The sequence below is a fragment of the Dasypus novemcinctus genome, chromosome 2, assembly GCF_030445035.2.
Source record: "Dasypus novemcinctus isolate mDasNov1 chromosome 2, mDasNov1.1.hap2, whole genome shotgun sequence".
In the NCBI taxonomy this organism is placed as follows: Eukaryota; Metazoa; Chordata; class Mammalia; order Cingulata; family Dasypodidae; genus Dasypus; species Dasypus novemcinctus.
In genome coordinates, this window is record NC_080674.1 from 112,362,908 (window position 1) to 112,387,663 (window position 24,756).

General features: G+C 35.6%; 1 non-coding gene across 1 annotated transcript; it reads left to right on the forward strand.

Annotated features, from left to right (window-relative positions):
* Nucleotides 1-19,884: 19,884 nt before the first annotated feature.
* LOC111762085 (U6 spliceosomal RNA) lies at nt 19,885-19,991 on the forward strand. Its single transcript, XR_002795295.2, has one exon. It is a non-coding gene; the product is annotated as a U6 spliceosomal RNA (small nuclear RNA).
* Nucleotides 19,992-24,756: the final 4,765 nt, after the last annotated feature.

The following is a 24,756-nucleotide window of genomic DNA, read 5'->3' on the forward strand; positions in this document are numbered from 1 at the left end:
CACCTGGATATCTGGGGGAAGGGGAATGTGTAGTTCTCTGTATGGGGTTTGTTTTATTTTTGTTACTGTCCCTAGGTTTGAAAGTATTTCAAAGTGAAACGTTTAAAAGAAAAATACCATGTTAATTTTTGAGTGTGTCCAGAACAATGAATAGGAGCGTCAAAAGAGAAAGCAAGAAATGGATACTTAACACCAATAGTATGGTTTGCATAAGGGTGGAGGGTGTGGCACTGTAGTGCTCTGGTCTGTAGTGTTTATCCATTTCTGTGGCATAAATACTCCTACATTGGAATATTACAGGCTACCAGTAGTTTAAAAAAAATGGTTTTCAAGATTCCTAACTTTTAAACAATGGCTCCTGGGAGCTGGTATGAGCCAGCCTTAGCACACCAATGGTTAGCATCCTGAGAGATCATACTTCATTATGCAGAAATCTGTGAAATTCATGCTACCTGGGAGGAAGAATTTGACAAGTTATTTTCTTTGTCATTTCTTATGTGTTCTCAGTAAAACCCCGAAATTTTGGGTCATCTGGACATGGATAACTTTAGTTTCAAAGACATGGAACAAGAAATATGGAAAAAGTGTTTCTCCAGGGACAGAATGGTGTTAGTCAATAGGTAGATGTTTAGGGATCCTGCTCACTCTGTGCCTATGTTGAACACCAGGTTTGGAGAGAAAAAGTCTTCTTCGTATTCTGTAATAAATTTTATAAATTTGTGAAATTCAGATTTCTCTGAAGTACTGGACATCAGGGTCCCTTAAAGGTGAAACTGCCTTATTCACGGTTCTTTTTATATGTATGTATGTATGTATGTATTACAGAAATTGTGAACTTAAAAAACAATTATGAACATGTGTAGAATTCCCATATAACAACCCTTCACCAACATACCATACTGTTGTGGAACATTAGTTACAGATTATGAAATATTATCATCAGACTATTACCACAAACTATGGTCCATAGCATACATTTGGCATCTCCCTATTATTAGCAGTACTTTTACATTGATGCAAGAACATTACAGTATTGCTGTTATTAACTATAGTCCATAGGCTACATTAATTATATTTTTCCTATCTTCTCTATAGTCCCACCATCCTGCAATAGTGGCATACATCTGTTCCAGTTCACAGAAGGACATTCCTGCACTTGTACTATTAACCACAATTCTCATCCACCTCTGGGTTCACTGTGTTATTCAGTCCCAAGATTATTCTCTAACTTTCTTTCAACTGACAATTATATCCCTAGACTATGCTTTTCAGCCACAATTCCATTTATTAACCAGCTGCTACTCACTATAATGTGTTACCATCAACTCTATCCATTTCCACAAATTTACAGTCAAGTTGATTAAAACTTCCACATACGTTAAGCATCAGTACTCCTTCACAGCCCTCCTATTATCTCCTAATAACCTATACTCTAGGTTTTAACTCCATGCATTTATTCTTCATATTTAGTTGATAGTAGTGAGACAATGCAATATTTGTCCTTTTGTGTCTGGCTTATTTCACTTAGTATAATGTCTTCAAGATTCATCCATGTTATCATATGTTTCACAGTACTCTATCCTATGTATAAATCACATTTTTTAAATCCATTCATTTGTTGATGGACCCTTGGGTGTTTTCCATCTTTTGACAATTGGGAATAATGCCACTTTGATGTGCAGATGTCTGCTCATGTCACAGTTTTCAGTTCTTTTGAATATATTCCTAGTCAAGGAATTGCTGGATCATATGATAGTTCTATATTTAGCTTCCTGAGAAACTGCCAAACTGTCTTCCACAGAGGCTGCACCATTTTACAATCCCACCATGAGGGAGATTTCTTATTTCTCCACATCCTCTCCAGCACTTATTGTTTTCTGTTTTTAATAATGGTCATTCTGTGCAGTGTGAAAAGATATCTCAGTGTCGTTTTGATTTGTATTTCCCTAATAACAAGTGATATTGAACATTTTTTCATGTGCATTTTGGCCATTTACATTTCCTCTTTGGAGAAATGTTTATTTAAATATTTTGCCCATTTTTAAATTGGATTGATTGCTCTTTTATTGTTGAGTTGTATGATCTCTTTATATGGAATGGAAATCAAACCCTTAGTGGATATGTGGTTCCAAATATTTTCTTCCATTGAATGGGCTGCCTTTTCATCTTCTCAATGAAGCCCTTTGAATCACAAAAGTGTTTAAGCTTTGAGAAGATCCCATTTATCCATGTTTTTTTTTATTGCTCATGCTTTCAGTGTAAGGTTTAAGAATGCACCTCTCACCATGAGGCCTTGAAGATGTTTTCCTACATGTTCTTCTAGGAGCTTTATGGTTCTAACTTTTATATTTAGGTCTTTGATCCATTTTGAGTTAATTTTTTGTTAAGATATGAGATAGGGGTCCTCTTTCTTTCTCTTGGCTATGGATATCCAGTTCTCCCAGCACAATTTGTTGAACAGACTGTTCTTACCCAGCTGGGTGGGTTTGACAAACTTGTCAAAAATCACTTGACCATAGATATGAGGGACTGTTTCTGAACCATAAATTTGGTTCCATTGTTCTATGTGTCTATCCTTATGCCATTCCCATGCTGTTTTTACCATTGTAACTAGGTAATATGATACAAAGTCCAGAAGTGAAAGTCCTCCAACTTTGCTTTTCCAGTTTGAGATGTTTCTGACTATTTTGGACCCATTGCCATTCCAAATAAATTTAATAGTTGTGCTTTCCATTTGATTAAAAAAAATGTTGGTGGACTTTTCATTGGAATTGCACTGAATCTGTATATTCCAATTTATGCAGATGGGAGTACATTGTTCTAATTTGACACAAATATCTGTGTCCTTCAATAGAGTTGGGAAATTATCATTATTTCTTCAAATATTCCTTCTGCTCCTTTTCTCTTTTCTCCTGGGACACTCATGACATGCATGTTTGCATGTCTCTTGTTGTCATTTATTTCACTGAGACCCTGTTCAAAATTTTCATTCTTTTCTTCATCTGTTCTTTTGTATGTTTGCTTTTGGAGGCCATGTCTTCAAGCTCACCTATCCTTTCTTCTCCCTCCTCAAATCTGCTATTACATTATTTCTGTGTATTTTAAATTTCATTTATTGTGCCTTTCATTCCATAAGATCTGTTATTTTTCTATGTATGCTTTCAAATTCTTCTTTGGGCTCACCCAGTGTCTTCTTAACATCCTTAATCTCTTTAGTCATCTCATTGACTTCATTAAGAAGATTTATTTGAACATCTATGATTAGTTGTTTCAACTCTTTTATATCACCTTAAGTCTTATATTGTTTCTTTGACTGGGTCATATCTCCCTGTTTCTTAATATGGATTTTAATTTTTTGTTGGTGTCTTGGCATCTGGCTTACTAGATGTATTTATGCTGGGTATAGTTTCTCTCTTTAGTTTAAGGGTTTCTTGCCCTTTTTCTCTTTCTGGTTTTGAGTAGGAGCCAAAGATGTAGGTGATATTGTAAGCTGTGGAGGCTGAAGTTGCCTGCGTTGCCCTAGAGACCAATGAAGCTTCTCCCACCTTTCTCCTCTGCCAGGGGTAGAGACAGCACCACAATCATGTGTAATTATCCAAGTCATGTAGGTCAATACCGTCTATAGTTGCCCAAAGAGACTGATGAAGATTCATGCCCTTCCTTCCCTGCCTGGGGTAGGCATGGACCTGCAGGTGTGGGTAACAATCTATGCTGTGCAGGTCCAAAATGACTGCAGTTGCCCAGGTAGACTAATGTAGCACCAGCTCCCCTCCTTCCCTGCCAGAGATGGGAATGGACCCTCTGGACTGCCCAACAATCTAATTTGTGTGGGCTGAATGTACCTGCAGTTGCCCTGAGAGGCTGAAGAAGTACTGTCCCTTCTACCCTTTAGGGGGTGGGGATGGAACCACAGGCACCCAACAGTTCAGTCTGTGTAGGTCAAAAGTGCCTGCTGTTGCTCAGAGAGGCTAAGGAAACACCAGCCCCCTCCTATCCTATTGGGGGTAGGGGTGGTTCCACAGATGCCTAACAGTTCAGTCTGTGCAGGTCAAAAGTGCCTGCCATTGTCCAGAAAGGCTGAGGAAACACAGCTCACCTCCTATCCTACTTGGGGGCAGAGATGGAGCTCCAGGTGTCTGACTATTTAGTCTGCATGGGCCAAAAGCACCTGTAGTTACCCAGAGAGGCTGGGGAAATACCACCTCCCTCTTGTCCTATTGAGGGTGAGGGTGGAGCCACAGGCACCCAACAGTTGAGTTCCTGCAGGCCAAAAGTGCCTGTAGTTGCCCAAATAGTCTGCAGAAACACAACACCATTCACCTCCTATCCTATGGGAGGGAGGGTGGGGGTGGAGACAGAATCAAACGCACTGAATAAACCAGTTTGTGTGGTGTGAAAGCATCTGCAGTTGCAAAGAAAGGCTGAGGAAAAACAGCTCTCTTCCTATCCCATTGTGGGGCAGGAATAGAGCTACAGGTATCCAAGTAGCCAGTTTGTATGGGCCAAAATTACCTGAAGTTGCCCAGAAAGGCTGAAGAAACACCAGCTCCCTCCCATCTTATGGGGCGAAGAGGTGGAGATGGAATTGAAGGTGCTCAACAAACCAGTTTGTGGGGACCAAAGTGCCTGCTAGTGCCCAGATGGGCTGAGGAAACACTGCTCCTCTTCTATCCTATTGGGGTGCAGGGATGGAGCCCTAGGTATCCAAATACATGGACTGTACCTGGTGGAAGCACCTGCAGTTGCTTGGAGGGGCTGATGCATGTCCTCCCAACTTTTTCCCTGCTTTAAGTGAGGCTGAAGCCTAGGCTAGGGCTGCAATCCAATCTTGCTGGAAAGAAACTGGTCCCTACCATTACTGTGATTTTCTGTCAGCCCTGCTTCCCCTCATGCCAGGGGTGGAGTTAAATGGCAGCTACTAGCCTCTTTCTGACTTGAATAGGTTCACACTTAAGCTGTTCTTAGGATTATACTTTACCCAGCTGAATTTACTAATCAGTAGCTGAAGTCAGTGGCTAGCTGTGTCTTCCTTCTCTGTTTTTGGGAAATGGAGCTTCCAATTCCAACCATGGAATAGTTCCCACCAGTGAAGGATGGGCAGTGGCCTTTGCATTGTGGAGTGTTCTACTTCTACAACTTTACTGCAGATGGGCAGTCTCCACCTTCCATTCTTTCAAGGATGTTGCAGGTTACCTGGCCCCCCCAAACAGTTGCTTTAGATAGCTCTGGGTGATTACTAACTGCTCTGTAGGATGAGCTGACTCTTGGAGCTCCTTACTTGGCCACCATCTTGCCCCTCCCTCCTACAATGTTCTTTTGATTATTTGAGACATGTGCACCTTGAATGGGGTCAAACATGGGCCATTTATACTCACTCTTCTCCATGTTTTAATATGATAGCAAAAAAATTAGTGAATTTCAGGTTGTGATAAATGGTTTATAATCATGGGCAGGGTTTTTCTGATCTTGGCTCCAAACATCCCATTAATAAAATGATTCTGCAGAACCATTCCCTGCCCAAATTCCAGCATGTGGAGTTTTGTTTTTGATCGATTTCTTAGCCTTACATGGGTCCTAAATGTGGGAGCAGTGTGGAAATAATGAAGGAGATCTAAATACAGATTTAGGAGGTGCTCAAGTTTTCTATTGTTTTTGACCTTCTCAACCCTGAGGTGTGTATTCCACACCTCATAAAATAAGAAAATTGCAAATATCTTGTAATTCACACGGAACACCTCCATCAGATGTGGTTATATGTCAGTCAAGCCATCATCATACAATTAAATTTCTTATTTGATAAAGGAATAAACTCAGCACTTTACAAAATCTTTATTAGCTAAATAGAATTAAAAATACATTATTTGAAAATATAATAGTCACATGGATTAAAAATTGCCTGTAGCAGTTTAATATAGTTATGAATTCCAAAAATAGATATTGAATTGTTTGTAAACTGGTCTGTACCTGGACATGATTAAATTATGATTAAGGCTTTGATTGAGCCCCTTGGTGGGCGTGGACTTGCAGATAAACAGCATGGCAAAGGACAGACCGGAGGGTTTTTGATGTTGGAGTTTTGATGTTGGAGTTTGATGCTGAAGTCTTAAGCTGGAGCCCTGGGAAGTAAGCACATGAGGAAAGAGAAGAAAACCTGGGAAGAGAAGAACCCAAGAAGCCTGAACTTTAGCACATGTCAGCAGCCATCTTGCTCCAACATGCGAAAATAGACTTTGGTGAGGGAAGTAACTTATGCTTTATGGTCTGGTATCTGTAAGCTCCTACCCAAATAAATATCTTTTATAAAAACCAACTGATTTCTGATATGTTGCAACAGCACCCCTTTGGCTAACTAATACATTGCCTACATGTAAAAATATGTTCATAGAAAATTCCCTTTATATTCAATTATCTACCCAATTCCCACACTGGAAATGAGGATTTTGGGTATTCATCTAGAGATTTTTAAAAAATGAATTTGTAAGAAAAATCTTTTTTTTTCTCCCTTATTTATACAAAAGTTAGACTACTGGCTCCATCTTACATTTTACACCTAGTTTATCTTAGTGATTTACAGTACTAGTGTACCAAGATCTTTCCCATGACTTTTAATAGTGCACATTAATACATTATATGATATAATGTATTTCATTAGTCTTCTGTTGATGGACATTTACATTGTTCTCAATTTTTCTACCACAAATAAGCAACAATTAATAACTTTGATCATATGTTGTTCAGTATATCTGTAAGATAAATTTTCACAATGGGATCTACTGGGTCTAAGTGTGTATGCATTAATGATTTTGACAAATACTTCTAATTGCTCCCTATAGAGTTGCTTGTTGGTTTATTTTACTAGTTTACATACCCATTTATGATAGAATTTGATTCCCCTTATCCTCACCAAAAGCATTATGGAACAATTGGATTTTTGCCTGAGAGGGCAAGATTTGTAGTCACTGTAGTTTTATTTAGCATTGTTCTTATTTTGAGTGAGGTTCATATGAAGAATAATTTTTGTTTCTTTTCCTATGAACAACGTGTTCATAACCTTTGCCTATTTTTAAAAAGTAAAGGTTTGCCCTTTTCTTATCAATTTTTTTCTCTCCCCTCCCCCCCCCCCAGTTGTCTGTTCTCTGTGTCTATTTGCTGCGTGTTCTTCTTTGTCCGCTTCTGTTGTTGTCAGCGGCACGGGAATCTGTGTTTCTTTTTGTTGTATCATCTTGTTGTGTCAGCTCTGTGTGTGTGTGGTGCCATTCCTGGGCAGGCTGAACTTTCTTTCGCGCTGGGCAGCTCTCCTTATGGGGCACGCTCCTTGTACATGGGGCTCTCCTATGCGGGGACACCCCTGCGTGGCAGGGCACTCCTTGCGCGCATCAGCACTGCACGTGGGCCAGCTCGACATGGGTCAAGGAGGCCTGGGGTTTGAACTGCAGACCTCCCATTGGTAGACGGACGCCCTAACCACTGGGCCAAGTCCACTTCCCTTTTCTTATCGATTTTGCAGAGTTATTTATATATTTCGGAGAAAAGCCTTTGCAATATTCATTGCAAATTCTTTTTTCCAGTTTATATTTGTCTTTTAATTTTGCTTATTTCTTATTAACATCATTCTTATTTCTTACCATGAAGTTTTCATCTTTATGTAGTTATATCTATTAATCTTTTCTTCTATGGCTTCTTGATTTGAACTGTAGGTAGAAATGGCTTTCTCATTTCAACTTTATGAAGGAATTCTCACATTTTCTTTTCTTTTATTATTTTATTTATTTTTATTTTTATTTTTTATTTTTTCTCTCCCCTTCCCCGCCCTATCCCCCCCCCCGAGTTGTCTGCTCTCTGTGTCTGTTCACTGTGTGTTCTTCTGTGTCCACTTGTATTCTTGTCAGCAGCAGCCAGAATCTGTATCTCATTTTGTTGTGTCATCTTGCTGCATCAGCTCTCTGTGTGTGCACTTATTTTCTTTTAAAGGTTCTATAGTTTTGCTTTATACATTTATATTTTGATCCATTTGTAAATTATCCTGTTGTGGGATATGAGATAATCATTTTGCTTATTTTTCCTGGAAAACTATTCAATTGTCCTAAAAAAAATTTCTTGAATAGTTCATCATTCCTCACTAAAAAGAGGTGTAATTTTATCATACTTTAAAAATCCTGCATGGGTTTGTGTATATTTCTAAACTTTCTATCCTACTTCATTAATCTGGCTTTTTGTGAAGATTTTTTTTGTTGTTGAGAATTTAAATGTTTTATTCCTTTCTGCAATTGAGTCTATTTCAAGACATTCTATTCTGTTCCTTTAATCTGTATTTTCATGCCATACATATTATTTTGTTATTAAGAATTTAAATATATTTTACTATCTTATAGGGCTCCTCTCTTTAATCTTCTTTTCAGAGTTTTCCTGGATATTATGTTTAATTTCCTATAAGCAGTTTAAAATCGGTTTGCTAGTTCCCCTTATGCCTAAAAACATTGTCATTGTCATTGGGATCGCATTAAGTATATCAGCTAACCAGGGTAAATTGACATTTTGTTTATACCCATTTATTAGAGTTTTCTTTTCTTGGAGGACAAATTTTATTTCATCCTCCAATAGTTTTTCTTCATAAAGTTGTAAATTTCTGAAATTTATTCTGGCATATTTTATTTTTTTATCCATTGTTTATGTATCTGAAAGTCTTGATGTTTCTTTATTAATTCTGTTCTTCGGTACCTTTCTGATTTGTATTCTTATTGATTTTGTTGTTTGTGGTAGTTTTCAGTTAAGTTTTTTGGGTTTCTCTGTTTAGCGATCATGTAATCTGCAAAGTTATAAATTCAACTTCTTTTCAGTTTGTATACTTCTATTTTTTTAGTGGTGGTACTAGTGGCATCCTTTTCTTGTTCCTGACTGGTGTAGTGAGCATAATCTTAATGTTTTCCTATTCATTAGGTTATTACTAGCTTTAGGAAGTAGCTATCTAGAATGGCTGCTATACTTTGTCAAATGCCTTTTCAGGGTCTAGGACTTTTCTCTATTAATATTATGACATAAGTTTACCAATATTGAGCTATATCAACATACCAATATTGAATTAATGTTATGTGCTATTTGATTCTGTGTGGCAATAATTATTTAGAATTTTTACATTGATATTGTTAAAAGAACTTGGTCTAAGGTTTTTATTTTGTGCAATCTTTTTGGATTTTGGTATCAATGCTATACTTGCTTCAGAAAAGGATTTTTTTCCTATGTTCTGGTGTAGTATTATACCATTAGATTTGTCTAATCTTTAAAAGTTTGGTAGTTCATTCATTTTCATTCCTTCATTTTGCTTGACAGAAACATTAAAGTTAAAACATTTTAAATGGACACTTTAGCTATGTCCCGTAGGTTCGACTATGTAATATTTCCATTGCCCATTGTTTCTTCAAAAGTCTAAGTATTCAATTTATATTTTTTCTTTATCCTAAGAGTTAATTTTTGAAAGTTAATTTAAAATGTCCAGGTGGAAGTGATTTTTGGTTTGTTAATTTTATTTATTTCCAGCTCTGCTATATTGTGGCTGAAGAATATGGATAATTTCAACTTGATTTATCAATACTTTCTTGTAGCCTACTAGAGCGTCAATTTTGTGAATGTTTGCACAGGCACGTGAAAACAAGGAGTATTTTGTATTTTCATGGTACAGAATTTGCTATCTAGCATTCAGATCAACTGTACTATTTCCTTAGGTTTTAGACCAAGAAAAGTAAATTAAAATGTCCTACATAGTCTAGGAGCTTCTATCTATTTCTCCTTACATCTACTATGTGTCTATCTCCCTATTATGTTATTTGGTTCATAAGTAATCTTAACTGTTATATATTTATTTTGTGTTTTAGCTTTATAAAGTAGCCTTAATTGTCTTGTTTTAATGCTTTTTTGTTCAAATTCTTCTTTGTTTGAAATTATTGTCATGATCCAGCCTTTCTTTTTATTACATTTTTTTTCTGGTATACTTTGCCCATCCTTTATATTGAGTTTTCAGAGTCTCATTGTATTAATCTATTATATTCACAAACTTCTTCTTTTAATAGGCAAATTAAGTTCATTTACATTTCTTTAACAAAAAACAAAACCTCTGCAATTACTAGTTTATTAGTGTTATCCAGGACTCAGATGTTCAGTATTCCTCCTGAAATCATAAATAAACTAGTGGAAATGGAAGAAATCCAAAATTCAAAATAATATAACTAAACAGTACTCCATCATGAAAGCATGTAAAATTACAAGAACGGCTATTGACACACTGGCACTTTAACAGAAAGATAATCAAAAATCACAAAATTGCCAAATTGTTCCCTAAGCCGCTAAGCAGGTAAAAATGACCCGAATGAGTGAGTTGGGGTTTTATAAAGAAAAACCATATTCGAAAAAATAAGTGGTAGTGAGATGCAAATTTCAGGTATCTTCTTTCCTTGTGTTTATTTTATTCATAAAGGGGCAAATCACAACATATGAAAATATACTCTACTTTAAATGTGGCACCATCATTTTTGAAGCTGACTCAATTAAAAATATTTAATTTTAACTGAGAATCTCAAGTTCCTATTTAGAGAAATTGGAAAAGATTTTTCAGCTAGCACTTTCATTGAGCCCATGGTGGGACTAAAGTCCACAAAATTTAATATGGCAGTCTTGTATTTTAAGCTCACACTTTTGGGGGTACGTTCTCAGGTCTTTTTTAACGTAGGGAATTGCAAAAGAACTGCTATTATATGGTAATGGGAGTTAAAGACTGGAGAGTTCTTGTGTAAAGATTAGAATATACCTTTCTATTAGTCCTTCCTGGACAGACTGCAGAATGTTTGACTAATAATTCCAGCCTGTAAAGAGACTGGCTACTCTTCACTTTATAAATGTGGTAACTGGGCTATACAAAGTTTGATATCGACTGATCTAGATTTTTGAGTTTCAGTTATGGATGAAAACTGTCACAATTCAATTTTATTACCCCCATCACGAATGTGCAGTTGGAAGTTTTTTAATCAGCAAACTACATGAAAAAAATGATCACTGACATAATAATCATGTAATCCCAAACGGGCAAAAGCAAAAGACTAACTTCTGTGCCTTATAAGATGGTATGCACGTTTGTTCTGTAAATTCACAAGTTTTACTATACATACAGTGTTTATGTGTTGTAGAATTTGAGAGAGGTTCAATTATTTGTGTATAGAAAGGCTAGAACTCAGGAATGATTTTGCGAAGAAAAAATGGTTTATTGACAGCTGGCTGGACTCTGGAGCTTTCTCTTTCAATCCTGAGCCCCGAACAAGATTTTTGAGTCCCTGTTATACAGAGAGAAAAGGCCAAATGGTTCTTTTGTTTCAGTTCTCAATAGGCTTGAATTAGCATATATCTTCCACATCCTAGGTAAGTTTTAGCATGGACTTCATACATTCTAGATAAGCTTTTAGCACATTTGGTTTGCATTTCCCCTGAATATTCAAAGTCTATAAAGTTTGCATTGATAAACTGTTTCCTGGGACTGGAGTCACTGCCATGGTTACCAAGGGCAGGGCTGCAGCCTCTCACCATCCCACACCCACAAGTCAGGACAGACAGCATAGGTTAAGGTTATCTCTGAAGAGACAAAAAACCTCCCACCCATAGCCCACATCACATGTATTTTCATGTATGAATGACATGCTTCATAAAATTTTGTTTAAAATTTAAAATTAAAAAAACATGAACTTCCTTTCAAGAAGAAAAATTTCAGACATATGAAGAGGAGAATAATACTAATAAAATTTTTTATTTTCTTTGACATATTTGAAATGTGAACAAAACTGCTGCAACTTTTTTTTCAATTACAGAGTGATATTCAGTTAACAGTATGACAGTTATTTTGGATAAGCTGTATCAGAGACAACTGAAGATGAAGAAACTACCATCCCTGTAATATAAATAATTTTTGCTGTATACAAACAAGGACCAGCTTTACATTTCCATGCCAGTTTACAACCCGGTACTGTACCAGGCAAGGTTAGAGGCTATTGAAAAGACCACCAGGACAGGGCTGTCTAAATACACGTTTGGGAGTGTGTTAACTATACCAAAGAAGACAATGTATAATTTAAAAACAAATCTTCCATAGCCTTACATTTCAATTTTTTTCTTTCAAAGGAGTGAGTTGTGTACAGGGGGGTTAAATGTTTTATAGAAAATAAAAGACCAATGTGCTAGAACCAATTTATTCATCATCATCTTCATCTTCATCTTCATCTTCCTTCTCCTCATCTTCCTTATTTTCTTCTTCTTCCTCCTCTTCCTTCTTTTTTCTTGCCATTTTCAGTCTTGATGTCTTCCTTCTTTGCCACATCAGGCTTTCTTTTAGCCCAGTATGCAGCAATATCCTTTTCGTATTTCTCCTTCAGCTCAGCAGCCTTCCTTTCATAAGGCTGTCATCTGCAGCAGTGTTATTCCATATTGCTTCCAACTTCTTTGCAACATTGCCAATGGAGAAGCCGAGATGTTCACCATGGATTTTTGGGTAATACTCAGAACAAAACAAGAAAAAGACTGACGGAGGCCTCTTGTGTGCCTTGGGATTCTTGAACTTCTTTTTTGTTTCCCCTTCAGGAGGGATATAGGTTTTCATTTCTCTTTCAAAATGGCCTGGTCTGGCTTGGCCATGTCTTCAAATTTTCTGTTCTCTTTAGCAGACATGGTCTTCCACCTCTCTGACCACGTCTTAAGAAAACTCTGAAAAGTTGACTGAAGCATCTGGGTGCTTCTTGTGCTCCTCTCAGTGAGTTTGCATGAAGAATGCATATGACGACATTTTGCTGCTCAGCTTCTTAGGGTCTCCTTTGCCCAGGTCTAGTTATTTTTCATCTGCAAGGTCAAGTTTCCCAATGTCTGACTGGCTCATTCTTGCTTGGGTGCTCAATGTACTCAGTAGCTGTCCCAGTTTACATTTTTTGAGGTAAGAGACATGTTTGTCCTCTGTCCTGGGATATTATTTTTTCCCCAAATAATAATAGTATTTATTTACTTAATTTTTTTTTAGGAGGTACCGGGATTGAACCCAGGACCTCGTACATGGGAAGCAGGAGTTCAACCACTGAGCTACATTCCACTCCTCAATAATATTTGTTTTTTGTTTGTTTGTTTTGTTTTTAGGAGGTTCCAGGGGTTGAACAGGTCCTTGTACATGGGAAGCAGGTGCTCAACCACTTGAGCTACATCTGCTCCCCTTTGTGATATTCTTTTGTTGTTTTCTGTTTTAATATTTTAAAATTTTCTTTTACTTTATGGTTTGCTTTTGTCTTTTATGTTTTAGTGTGATATTTGTTTTAGCAACTGCTGTTATAATTTTATAGAATAGTCATTTTTTCTATGTATTTTTGCAGGATTTATTAGTTATTTAATAGGAAGAATGCTAAAATTAAGATATATTCTATTCCTTTTTCCTGCTCTCGCACTTAATTTTAGACAGTGATTTATTTCTTTGTATTTACCATTGTTTTCGTTAAATGTTTGTTCTTTTCTGTTTCTTAAGTTAGCAGCTTGAATGATATCCTTTGACTCTCAGTTATTATGGATTAGGCAAACAGCAAATTTATTCTACCTCCTTTCATTCTTCTTTCTCTCTTTGTTTTTTTGGTTACATTATCTATACATTGTCAGGGCATATAATATTTACTTATTCCATGTACATGTTTTAATCTTAGTTCTACAGTTAAACATATCCAGACCACTGAAAGTATTTGCCACATTTTCCTTCATCATCTCTTGGTTGACTGATGCTCATCTTCTAGGACCTCAAGGACATGCATAAAAGGATTATTCCTGAAGGTATTTCTCTTTATATTTTTTAAACAATAGCTTTCTTGAGATGAAATTGACATATCACAAAATTCACCCTGTTAAAGCGTACAACTCAATGGTATTAGTATATGTATAGAGTTGTGTGATCAGTTTCACTGTCTACATTTAGAACATTTTCTTTAGCCCCTCCAAAAAATCCCACGTCCATTAACAGTCACTCCCTATTCTTTAATCTCCCAGGCCTTGCAATCACTAATCTACTTTCTGTCTCTCTATATTTGCCTACTGTGCATATTTCGTATAAATACAATACAATATGTGGTCTTTTGTCATTGGATTCTTTCTCTTAGTATAATTACTCCAAGTATAATATGTTGTGGTATATATCAGTAATTCATTCCTTTTATTCTTTTATTTTAAAAAAAAGCAAATCAATTTTATTGACACCTATTAATAAAGCATACAATTCTTCCAAAGTGTTCAGTCAATAGTATTTGGTATAATCACATAGTTGTGCTTTGATCACTTCAGTCATTATTAGAGCATTTTTGTTATTTCAATAATAATAATATTAAACAAAAAAATACATAAAAATTCTTCCCTTCTCAATCTCTCTGTGCTTCCCCTGCTGTACATAGTTGCTATTTCTGCGTATTCTTGCACACCCATTACTTTTTATTGCCAAACAATATTCTATTACATGGCTATAACACCTTTTTTTATCCCTCCATCAATGGATGGACATTTGACTTGTTTTCACCTTTTAGCTATTATGAATACTGCAGTTATGAACATGTGTGTTCAAGTTTTTGTGATGATATATGTTTTCAATTCTCTTCAGTATATACCTAGGTTTATAATTGTTGATTCATATAATAATCTTATGTCTATCATTTTGAGAAACTGAGAAATCATTTTCCAAATAACTGTACCATTTTACAATCCCACCAACAGATGAGTGTTCCAGTTTCCCCATATCCTTCCAATACTTGTTATTGTTTGTCTTTTTTATTTTAGCCATTCTAGAGGTGTGGGATAGTTTCGTGGTAGTGTTGATTTCCATTTGCTTAATTACTAATCATGTTGACCATCTTTTATGTGCTTATTGAACATTTGTATATCTTCTTTGGACAAATAATTATTCAAATCCTTTACCCATTAATTTTTTTTTTTGAGTTGTGAAAGTTCTTGCATATTCTGAATCTAAGTCCCTTATCAGATACATAACTTGCAAATATTTTTGTCCCATCTTGTGAGTTATCTTTTCAATTTCTTGATGGGTACTTAGAAGCACAAAAGTTTTTAATTTTAATGAAGTCCAAGTTATGAAATTTTTAATTTTCTTGCATGTGATTTTGGTGTCATATCTTAGAAACTATTCCTAGCCCAAAGTCAGAAAGACATGCTCCTCTGTTTTCTTCTTAGTTTTATAGTTTTAGCTTTAACGTTTAGGTCGATAATTAATTTTGAGTCCATTTTTTTATATGGTGTGAGGAAGGAGTCCAAATTCACTTGTTGGCTATAAATATCCTCTTGTCCCAGGTTTATTTGTTGAAAAGACTCTTCTTCCTTCATTAAATGGCTTTATCACCATTGTTGAAAATATATTGACTTAACTATAAGGGTTTAATTTTGGAATCTCAATTCTATTCCATTGATCTATTTGTCTACAGTCTTGATTATTTAGCTTTGTAGTCAGTTTTGAAATCAATAAGCATGAGTCCTCCAAATTTATCCCTTGCATTTCCATATGATTTTTAGGATCAATTTGTCAATTTCTGTAAAAAAAGGGATTTTGATAGGGATTGTATTGACTCTGTAGATCAATTTGGGGATTATTGCCATCCTAATATTGTCTTCCAATTTTTGAACATGGGATACCTTTCTATTTATTTAGATCTTTAATTTTATCAGGAATACTTTGAAATTTTCAGTGTACAAATCTTATACCTCCTTGGATAAATCTATTCCTTAGTGTTTTATCTTTTGATGCTATTCGAAACACAACATTTCTCTTAATTTCATCTTCTGATTTTTCATTACTAGTATATAGAAATATAATTAATTTTTACATATTGACCTTGTATCCTACAGCTTTGCTGAACACATTTATTATTTCTAAGAGTTGTGCAGTATGTGTGTTCTTAGTATTTTCTCATTCAATATCATGCCATCTACATATAATTTTACTTCCTATTTTCCAATCTTTTATTTCTTGTTTTTTCCCTAATTGTTTTGACTAGAACCTCCACTTCAGTGTTGAACAGAAGTATCAAGAGCAGACATCCTTGTCCTGTTCCTGTTCTTAGGGGGACAGCATTCTGGATTTTTTTGTAGATGTCCTTTATCAGGTTGAGAACATTCCCTTTTAGTCCTATTTTTGAACTACTTTTTTTGTTATGAATGTGTGTTGCTTTTTCTGCATCTTGAGGTCATCTTGTGGTTTTTGCCCTTTGTTCAATTAATATGGTACTTTACATTAATTGATTTTCAGATGTTAAATCCCATAGCATTCCTTGGGTAAACCCCATTTGGTCTGCTATGTAATCTTTTTTATATGCTGTTTAATTTGGTTGCTAGTATTTTGTTGATAGTTTTCATCTCTGTATTCTTAAGTGGTATTAGTTTTCTCTTTTTATGATATCTTTGCCTGTTTTTGGTATGAGTTAATACTGGTTTAATAGACTGGGAAGCGTCTCTTCTCTTCTATTTTTTTGAGAATATTTGTGAAGGATTGGTTTTAATTCTTTAGTCATTTGGCAGAATTCACCAGTGAAGCTATCTAGGCCTGGACATTCTTGGTGGGACTTTTCAATTACCATGTTGATCTATTTACTTGTTATAGGTACATTTAGGTTTTCTCTTTCATCTTGAGTCAGATTTGGAAGTCTGTGTCATTCTAGGAATTTGTTTATGCCATCTATTTTATCTAATTTTTTGATATACAATTTTTATACTATTCCCTTATAATCCTTTTATTTATTAAAGTCGGTAGTGAGGTCTCCTCTTTCATTTCTGATTTTAATAACTTGAGCCATCTCAACCTTTTTCTGACCAGGTGAGCTAAATGTTTGTCAGTTTCAAAGAAGTTGACTTAATTTCTTTTCTCTATCATTTCTCTATTCTCTATTTCATTTATTTCCACTCTAACTTTTAATATTTTCTTCCTTATACTTGCTTTGGTTTTAATTTGCACTACTTTTTTTTTCCTGTTTCTGAATGTAGAAGTTTAACTAATTGATTTGAGCTCCTTCTTCTTTTTAAACATATATATTTACAGATAGAAATTTCCCTCTCAGCACCACTTTAGCTGCATTCTGTATCTTGGTTATGTGTTTTTTCATATTCATTTATCTCAAAGTACTTTCTAATTTCTCTTATTTTTTTCTTTGATCCACTAGTTATTTGGGTGTGTTGTTTAATTTTCATATATTTGGGAATTTCTCAAATATCCTCATTATTGGTTTCCAATTTAATTCCAGCATGGTTGGAAAACATACTAGTTATAACTGCAATCTTTTCAAATTTATTGAGACTTGTTCTATGGCCTTAAATATGGTCTGTCCTGGGTTATGGTCCATGTGTACTTGAGAAGAATGTATATTCTGGTGTTGTTGGGTGGAATGTTCTATAAATGTTTATTAGATTGAGTTGGTTTTTACCATTGTTCAAGTCTTCTATTTCCCTATATATCTTTTGCTTAGTTGTTAAATCCATTATTAAAATTGGGGTATTGAAGTCTCCTGCTAATATTGTTGAATTTTCTATTTCCCCCTACAATTTGGTAATTTTAAAAATGTCATGTACTTTGGGGCCCTAAGGTTAGGTGCATATATATTTATAATTTCTATGTCTTCCGGATGAAATGACACTTATATCATTACAAAATGTCCTTTGCCTCTAATAACAACTTTTGCCTTAAAGTCTATTTTCTCTGATGATAATTCCTGCCCTCTTTTAGTTTCTATTTGTATGGTATATCTTTTTCTATCTTTTTTACCTTAAACTTATCTATGTCTTTGAATCTAAAGGGTGTCCCTGTTAAAGTATATAGTTGGGTCATGTATATGTTTTTAAAATCCATTCTGCCAATTTTTGCTTTTTGATAGGAAAATTTAATCCATTCATATTTAATGTAATTATTGATAGCATTTATGTCTATGATTTGCTCTTTGTTCTCTAAGTGTTCTTTCTCTTTTCATTCCTCTATTCTTCCATTACTGCTTTCTTTTATGCTAAGTAGATAATTTTAGAATTCCATTTTAATTTCCTTGTTGTTTCTCTTAATACTTTTGAGATATTTTCTTAGTGGTTACCCTGGAGATTTCAGTTAAAATCATGCTACTATCATAATAAAGTACTCCAACTTAATTTCAATAGTGTTCAATACTTTGTTCCAATATATCTCTTTTCCCTTCCCTCTCCTTAGTGTTTTTATTGTCATACAAATTACAATTTTATTATAGTATGATCCTAGGAATGCAGTTTTATAATTGTTGCTATATACATTTTTCTTTTAAATCATATAAAAGAAGAAAAGAGTTACAAACAAAAATACATGCATCCTGTACTTTATAGGTACCTAAATAGTTACCTTTACTGGTGCTCTGTTTCTTTGTGTGGATTTGAGTTACTGTCTACTATCCTGTCACTTCAGCCTGGAAGACTCCTGTTAATATTACTTGTAGGGAAAGTCTGCTTGATTCTCTCCATTTTTGTTTTACCCAGGGATATCTTAATTTCTCCTTCTTTTTCAATGACTAATTTTGAAGGATATGGGATTTTTCATTGACACTTTTTTTCAGCATGTGGAATGTATCATACCACTAACTTCTGATCTTAGTTTCTAATAAGTCAGTCATTAACCTTATTGAGGATCTCTTGAATGCAATTTGATGTTTTTTTCTTACTGCTTTCATAATTCTTTGTCTTTTGACTGTCTATGATGTGTTCATGTGCAGATCCCTTTTTAGTTTATCCTACTTGGAGTTTGTTCAGCTTCATGGCTTATACATTAATGTTTTTCCTCAAATTTGGGGATATTTCTGCTAGTATTTTTTCAAATATTCTTTTGCTCCTTTCTCTTCCTACTCTTTTTCTTGGGCTTCTATTATGCTTATGTATATTGTTATACTTGGTAATAACTCACAGATATCTGAGGCTCTGTTCATTTTTCTTCTTTCTTTTTCCCCCTTATATTTCTCAAGCTGGAAAATATCAATCAACTGGCCTATGTCAAGATTGCTTATTCTTTCTTTTGCCATCTCAGATGTGCTGGTGATACCCCTCGAATGCTTATTTCATTTTAGTTGAGCTTTTCAACAGCAAAATTTCTATTTGTTTTTTTTTTTTTTTTTAATTTTCTATATCTTCACTGATATTTTCTCTTGGGGGAGAGTTTTCACATTTCTTAAATTCTTTAGACATCATTTCCTTCAGCTTATAATAGCTAATTTAGAGTCTTTTTCTAATAAATCCAATATCTGGGATTCTTCAGTGACAGTTGCTAATGATTACTTTTCATCTTGTATATGGATCATAGTTTTCTGCCACATTGCATGTCTCATAATTTTTTAACTTTTTGATAACAGGAAATTTTAAATACTATAACATGGTAATGCTGGAAGTCAGATTGTCTCCTCCCAGGGGTTTGTTGTGGTTGCTGCTTGTTTGTTTAATGACTATCCTGGACTAATTTTTAGAGTTCCTATTTCCTTAAATGCTTTGAATCTGCAAGTCTGCCACCCTTTTCCAAGGAGCTCTGAATATGTGTTGGGGCATAACTTTGATATTTGGGCAGGTTACAGCACTGTCATAGCCTTCACTTCCTGCTGTGGACAACCTCAAAGTCAGCTAGAGCTGAGAGATTAGGGCCTTTTGAGGTCTTTCCTGGTCATATGCACAGCCCAGTCCTGGACATGCATTTAGCCTTCTAGATCTCTAGGAATATATCCAAAAAAATTAAAACCTCTTATGGACCTATATTTCCCAGGTTTCCTTTATAAACTTTTTGGCCAGACTCTTGTATGCCCCAACTGCTATTACTACCTCAAGCAGCTACAATATTAAAAAGTTGCCCATGTGCTCGCTTCAGCAGCACATATACTAAAATTGGAACGATACAGAGAAGATTAGCATGGCCCCTGCGCAAGGATGACACGCAAATTCGTGAAGCATTCCATATTTTTAAAAAACAGGAAAGGCAGAGTTGGAGGAGAGTATAAGAGCAACAACAACAACAAAAAAGACAAAAAAAATACAAACTAAATATGACAAACATAAATCCAATCAAAATATGGCTAACACAAATAATTCCTTGAAAGTAATAACACTGAATGTCAACGGATTAAACTCACCTATCAAAAGATTCAGACTGGGACATTGGATAAGGAAATATGACCCATCCATATGCTGTCTACAAGAGACACATCTTAGACCCAGAGACGCATGGAGATTGAAAGTGAATGGCTGGAAAACAATCATACAAGCTAACAATAACCAAAAAAAGGCAGGAGTAGCTATATTAATATCAGACAAAATAGACTTTAAATGTGAAACAATTGTGAGAGACAAAGAAGGATACTACATTTTAGTGAAAGGGAAAATCTGTCAAGAAGATCGAACAATCATAAATATTTATGCTCCTAACAAGGGCGCCTCTAAATACGTGAGGCAAACGCTGGAAAAACTAAGTGAAAGAATAGATGCATCTACAATTATAGTGGGGGATTTTAATACACCACTATCAACTCTGGACAGAACATCTCAAAAGAGAATCACCAAAGAAACAAAACATTTGAACAGTATAATAGAGGAGCTGGATCTAATAGACATATATAGATCGCTACACCCAAACACAGCAGGATATACATTTTTCTCAAGTGCACATGGATCATTCTCCAAGATAGACCATATGCTAGGCCACAAAGAAAGGCTGAATGAATTCAGAAAGATTGAAATCATACAAAACAATATCTCTGACCACAGTGGAGTCAAGCTGGAAATTTGCAAGGGACAGAAGCCCAGATTTCACACCACAATTTGGAAATTAAACAGCACACTCTTAGAAAAACAGTGGGTCAAAGAGGAAATCTCAAAAGAAATCAATGACTACCTTGAATCAAATGATAATGATAACACAACATACCAAAATTTATGGGATGCAGCAAAAGCAGTACTGAGAGGAAAATTTATAGCCATAAATTCATATATCAAAAAAGAAGAAAGAGCAAAAATTGAAGAACTAACTGCACATTTGAAGGAATTAGAAAAACAACAACAAAGTAACCCAACAGGAAGAAGAAGGAAGGAAATAACAAAGATAAGAGCAGAACTAAATGAAATAGAAAGTAAGAAAGCACTTGAAAAGATAAACAAGACCAAGAGCTGGTTTTTTGAGAAGATCAACAAAATTGACAAACCTTTAACAAGACTAACAAAGAAAAAAAGAGAGAAGATGCAAATACACAAAATAAGAAATGAGAAAGGCAATATCACCACTGACCCCACAGAAATAAAGACTATCATAAGAGGATACTTTGCAAAACTATATTCCAACAAAAATGACAATCTAGAGGAAATGGACAAATTCCTAGAAACACATAAGCAGCCCATATTGACAAAAGAAGAAATTGATGATCTTAACAAACCAATCACAAGCAGAGAGATAGAATCAGTTATTAAAAATCTCCCAACTAAGAAGAGCCCAGGGCCAGATGGCTTCACAGGTGAATTCTACAAAACATTCCGGAAAGAACTGACACCAATCCTGCTGAAACTATTCCAAAAAATCGAAACAGAAAGAACATTACCCAACTCCTTCTATGATGCCAACATTACCCTAGTACCAAAGCCAAACAAAGACATTACAAGAAAGGAAAATTACAGACCAATTTCTCTAATGAACCTAGACGCAAAAATATTTAACAAAATACTTGCTAATTGTATTCAACAACACATTAAACGAATTATACACTACGACCAAGTGGGATTCATCCCAGGTATGCAAGGATGGTTCAACATAAGAAAATCAATCAATGTAATACACCATATAAACAGATTGAAGGAAAAAAATCACATGATTATATCTATAGATGCAGAAAAAGCATTTGACAAAATACAGCACCCTTTCTTGATAAAAACACTCCAAAAGATTGGAATACAAGGAAATTTTTTGGACATGATAAAGAGTATATATGAAAAACCTAAAGCCAATATTGTTTACAATGGAGAAATCCTAGACTCCTTCCCTCTAAACTCAGGAACAAGACAAGGATGCCCACTGTCTCCGCTCCTATTTAACATTGTCTTAGAAGTACTTGCTCGAGCACTGAGGCAAGAACCAGAAATAAAAGGCATTCAAATTGGAAAGGAAGAAGTCAAAATTTCATTATTTGCAGATGACATGATCCTATACATAGAAAACTCTGAGAGATCTACAACAAAGCTTCTAGAACTCATAAATGAGTTTAGTAAAGTCACAGGTTATAAGATCAATGCGCAAAAATCAGTAGCATTTCTGTACACCAATAATGAGCAAGATCAGGAGGAAATCAAGAAACAAATACCATTCACAATAGTAAATAAAAAAATCAAATACTTAGGAATAAATTTAACTAAAGAGGTAAAGAACTTATACACCGAGAACTATACAAGATTGTTCAAGGAAATCAAAGAAGACCTAAATAAATGGAAGACTATTCCTTGTTCATGGATAGGAAGACTGAATATTATTAAGATGTCTATCCTACCAAAACTGATCTACACATTCAATGCAATCCCAATAAAAATCAACACAGCCTTCTTTAAGGAACTAGAAAAACTAACTATGAAATTTATTTGGAAAGGAAAGAGACCCCGAATAGCCAAAGACATACTGAAAAAGAAAAACGAAATTGGAGGAATCACACTACCTGACTTCAAAACATACTACAAAGCTACAGTGGTGAAAACAGCATGGTATTGGCATAAGGAGAGACACACAGACCAATGGAATCGAATTGAAAGCTCTGATATAGAACCTCACATATATAGCCACATAATATTCGATAAAGCCACCAAACCCTCTCAACTGGGAGAGAGTGGCCTATTCAACAAATGGTGCCTGGAGAACTGGATAGCCATATGTAGAAGAATGAAAGAGGATTACCATCTCACACCTTATACAAAGATCAACTCAAGATGGATCAAAGACCTAAATATAAGAGCCAAGACCATAAAAACCTTAGAAAGCAGTGTAGGGAAACATCTACAGGACCTTGTAATAGGAAATGGTTTTATGAATATCTCACCATAAGCACGAGCAGCAAAAGAACTAATAGATAAATGGGACTTCCTCAAAATTAAAGCCTTCTGCACCTCAAAGGAGTTTGTCAAGAAAGTAAAAAGGGAGCCCACACAGTGGGAGAAAATATTTGGCAACCATATATCTGATAAGAAACTTATAACTTGCATATATAAAGAACTCCTATATCTTGAAAATAAAAAGATAACCCATTTAAAAAATGGGAAAAAGACTTAAACAGACACTTCTCCAAAGAAGAAATACAAATGGCTAAAAAGCACATGAAAAAATGTTCCAAATCTCTAGCTATCAGGGAAATGCAAATCAAAACCACAATGAGATACCATCTTACACCCATAAGATTGGCAGCTATGAAAAAAAACAGAAGAATACAAGTGCTGGAGAGGATGTGAAGAAAGGGGAACACTCATCCACTGCTGGTGGGAATGCAGAAGGATCCAACCATTCTGGAGGACAGTATGGCGGTTTCTCAAAAAACTATCCATAGATTTGCCATATGACCCAGCAATACCACTGCTGGATATATACCCAGCAGAACTGGAAACAAGGACACAAACCGATATATGTACACCAATGTTCATAGCAGCATTGTTCACTATCGCCAAAAGTTGGAATCAACCCAAATGCCCATCAACAGATAAGTGGATCAATAAAATGTGGTATATACACACAATGGAATACTACTCGGCTGTAAGAACAAACACACTACAAACACATGTGATAACATGGATGAATCTTGAGAACTTTATGTTGAGTGAAGCAACCCAGACATTGAAGGACAAATACTACATGACCTCAATGATATGAAATAACCAAGCTGCCCTAGATAGCAAGAGACTGAACGATAGGCTTACAGGAAATCGGAGGGTGGAGGAAGGATGTGAGCCGATGTCTGCAGGGGTGAAATTTAAGACGAGATGGTGGTAAGTATGAACACAAAGAAGAGATAAAATGGGGGCAAGGGGTTGCCTTTGGTTGGGGCTTTGCGGGTTTGAGGGTGGCTGGGACTGGGCGGATGGGTAATATTGCCCAAAAGTGGGGGGATGGAGGGATAGCATACAAACACAGGAGCAGCTAAGATGGAGTTGAAGAAGGACAACCACCACACCATGGAGCCTAGAGTGATTACAACTGAAAGTGGGAGGATTGCATCCAGCATCCATGTGGAATCTGAGCCTCCTCTTGACATAGAGGTGCAATGGACACAACCAATCCAACGTCCACATAGAAGAGGTGGCATTGGATTGGGAAAAGTGGACATGGTGGCTGATGGGTATGGGGAAAGGCAGGAAGAGATGAGAGGTGGAGGCGTCTTTGGGACATGGAGCTGCCCTGGATGGTGCTTCAGGGGCAATCACCAGACATTGTAAATCCTCACAGGGCCCACTGGATGGAATGGGGGAGAGTATGGGCCATGATGTGGACCATTGACCATGAGGTGCAGAGGTGCCCAAAGATGTACTTACCAAATGCAATGAATGTGTCATGATGATGGGAATGAGTGTTGCTGTGGGGGGAGAAGAGGGGTGGGGGTGGTGGGGTTGAATGGGACCTCATATATATATTTTTTTAATGTAATATTATTACAAAGTCAATAAAAAAATAAAAATAAAAACAAATATACTTAAAAAAAAAAAAGTTGCCCATGA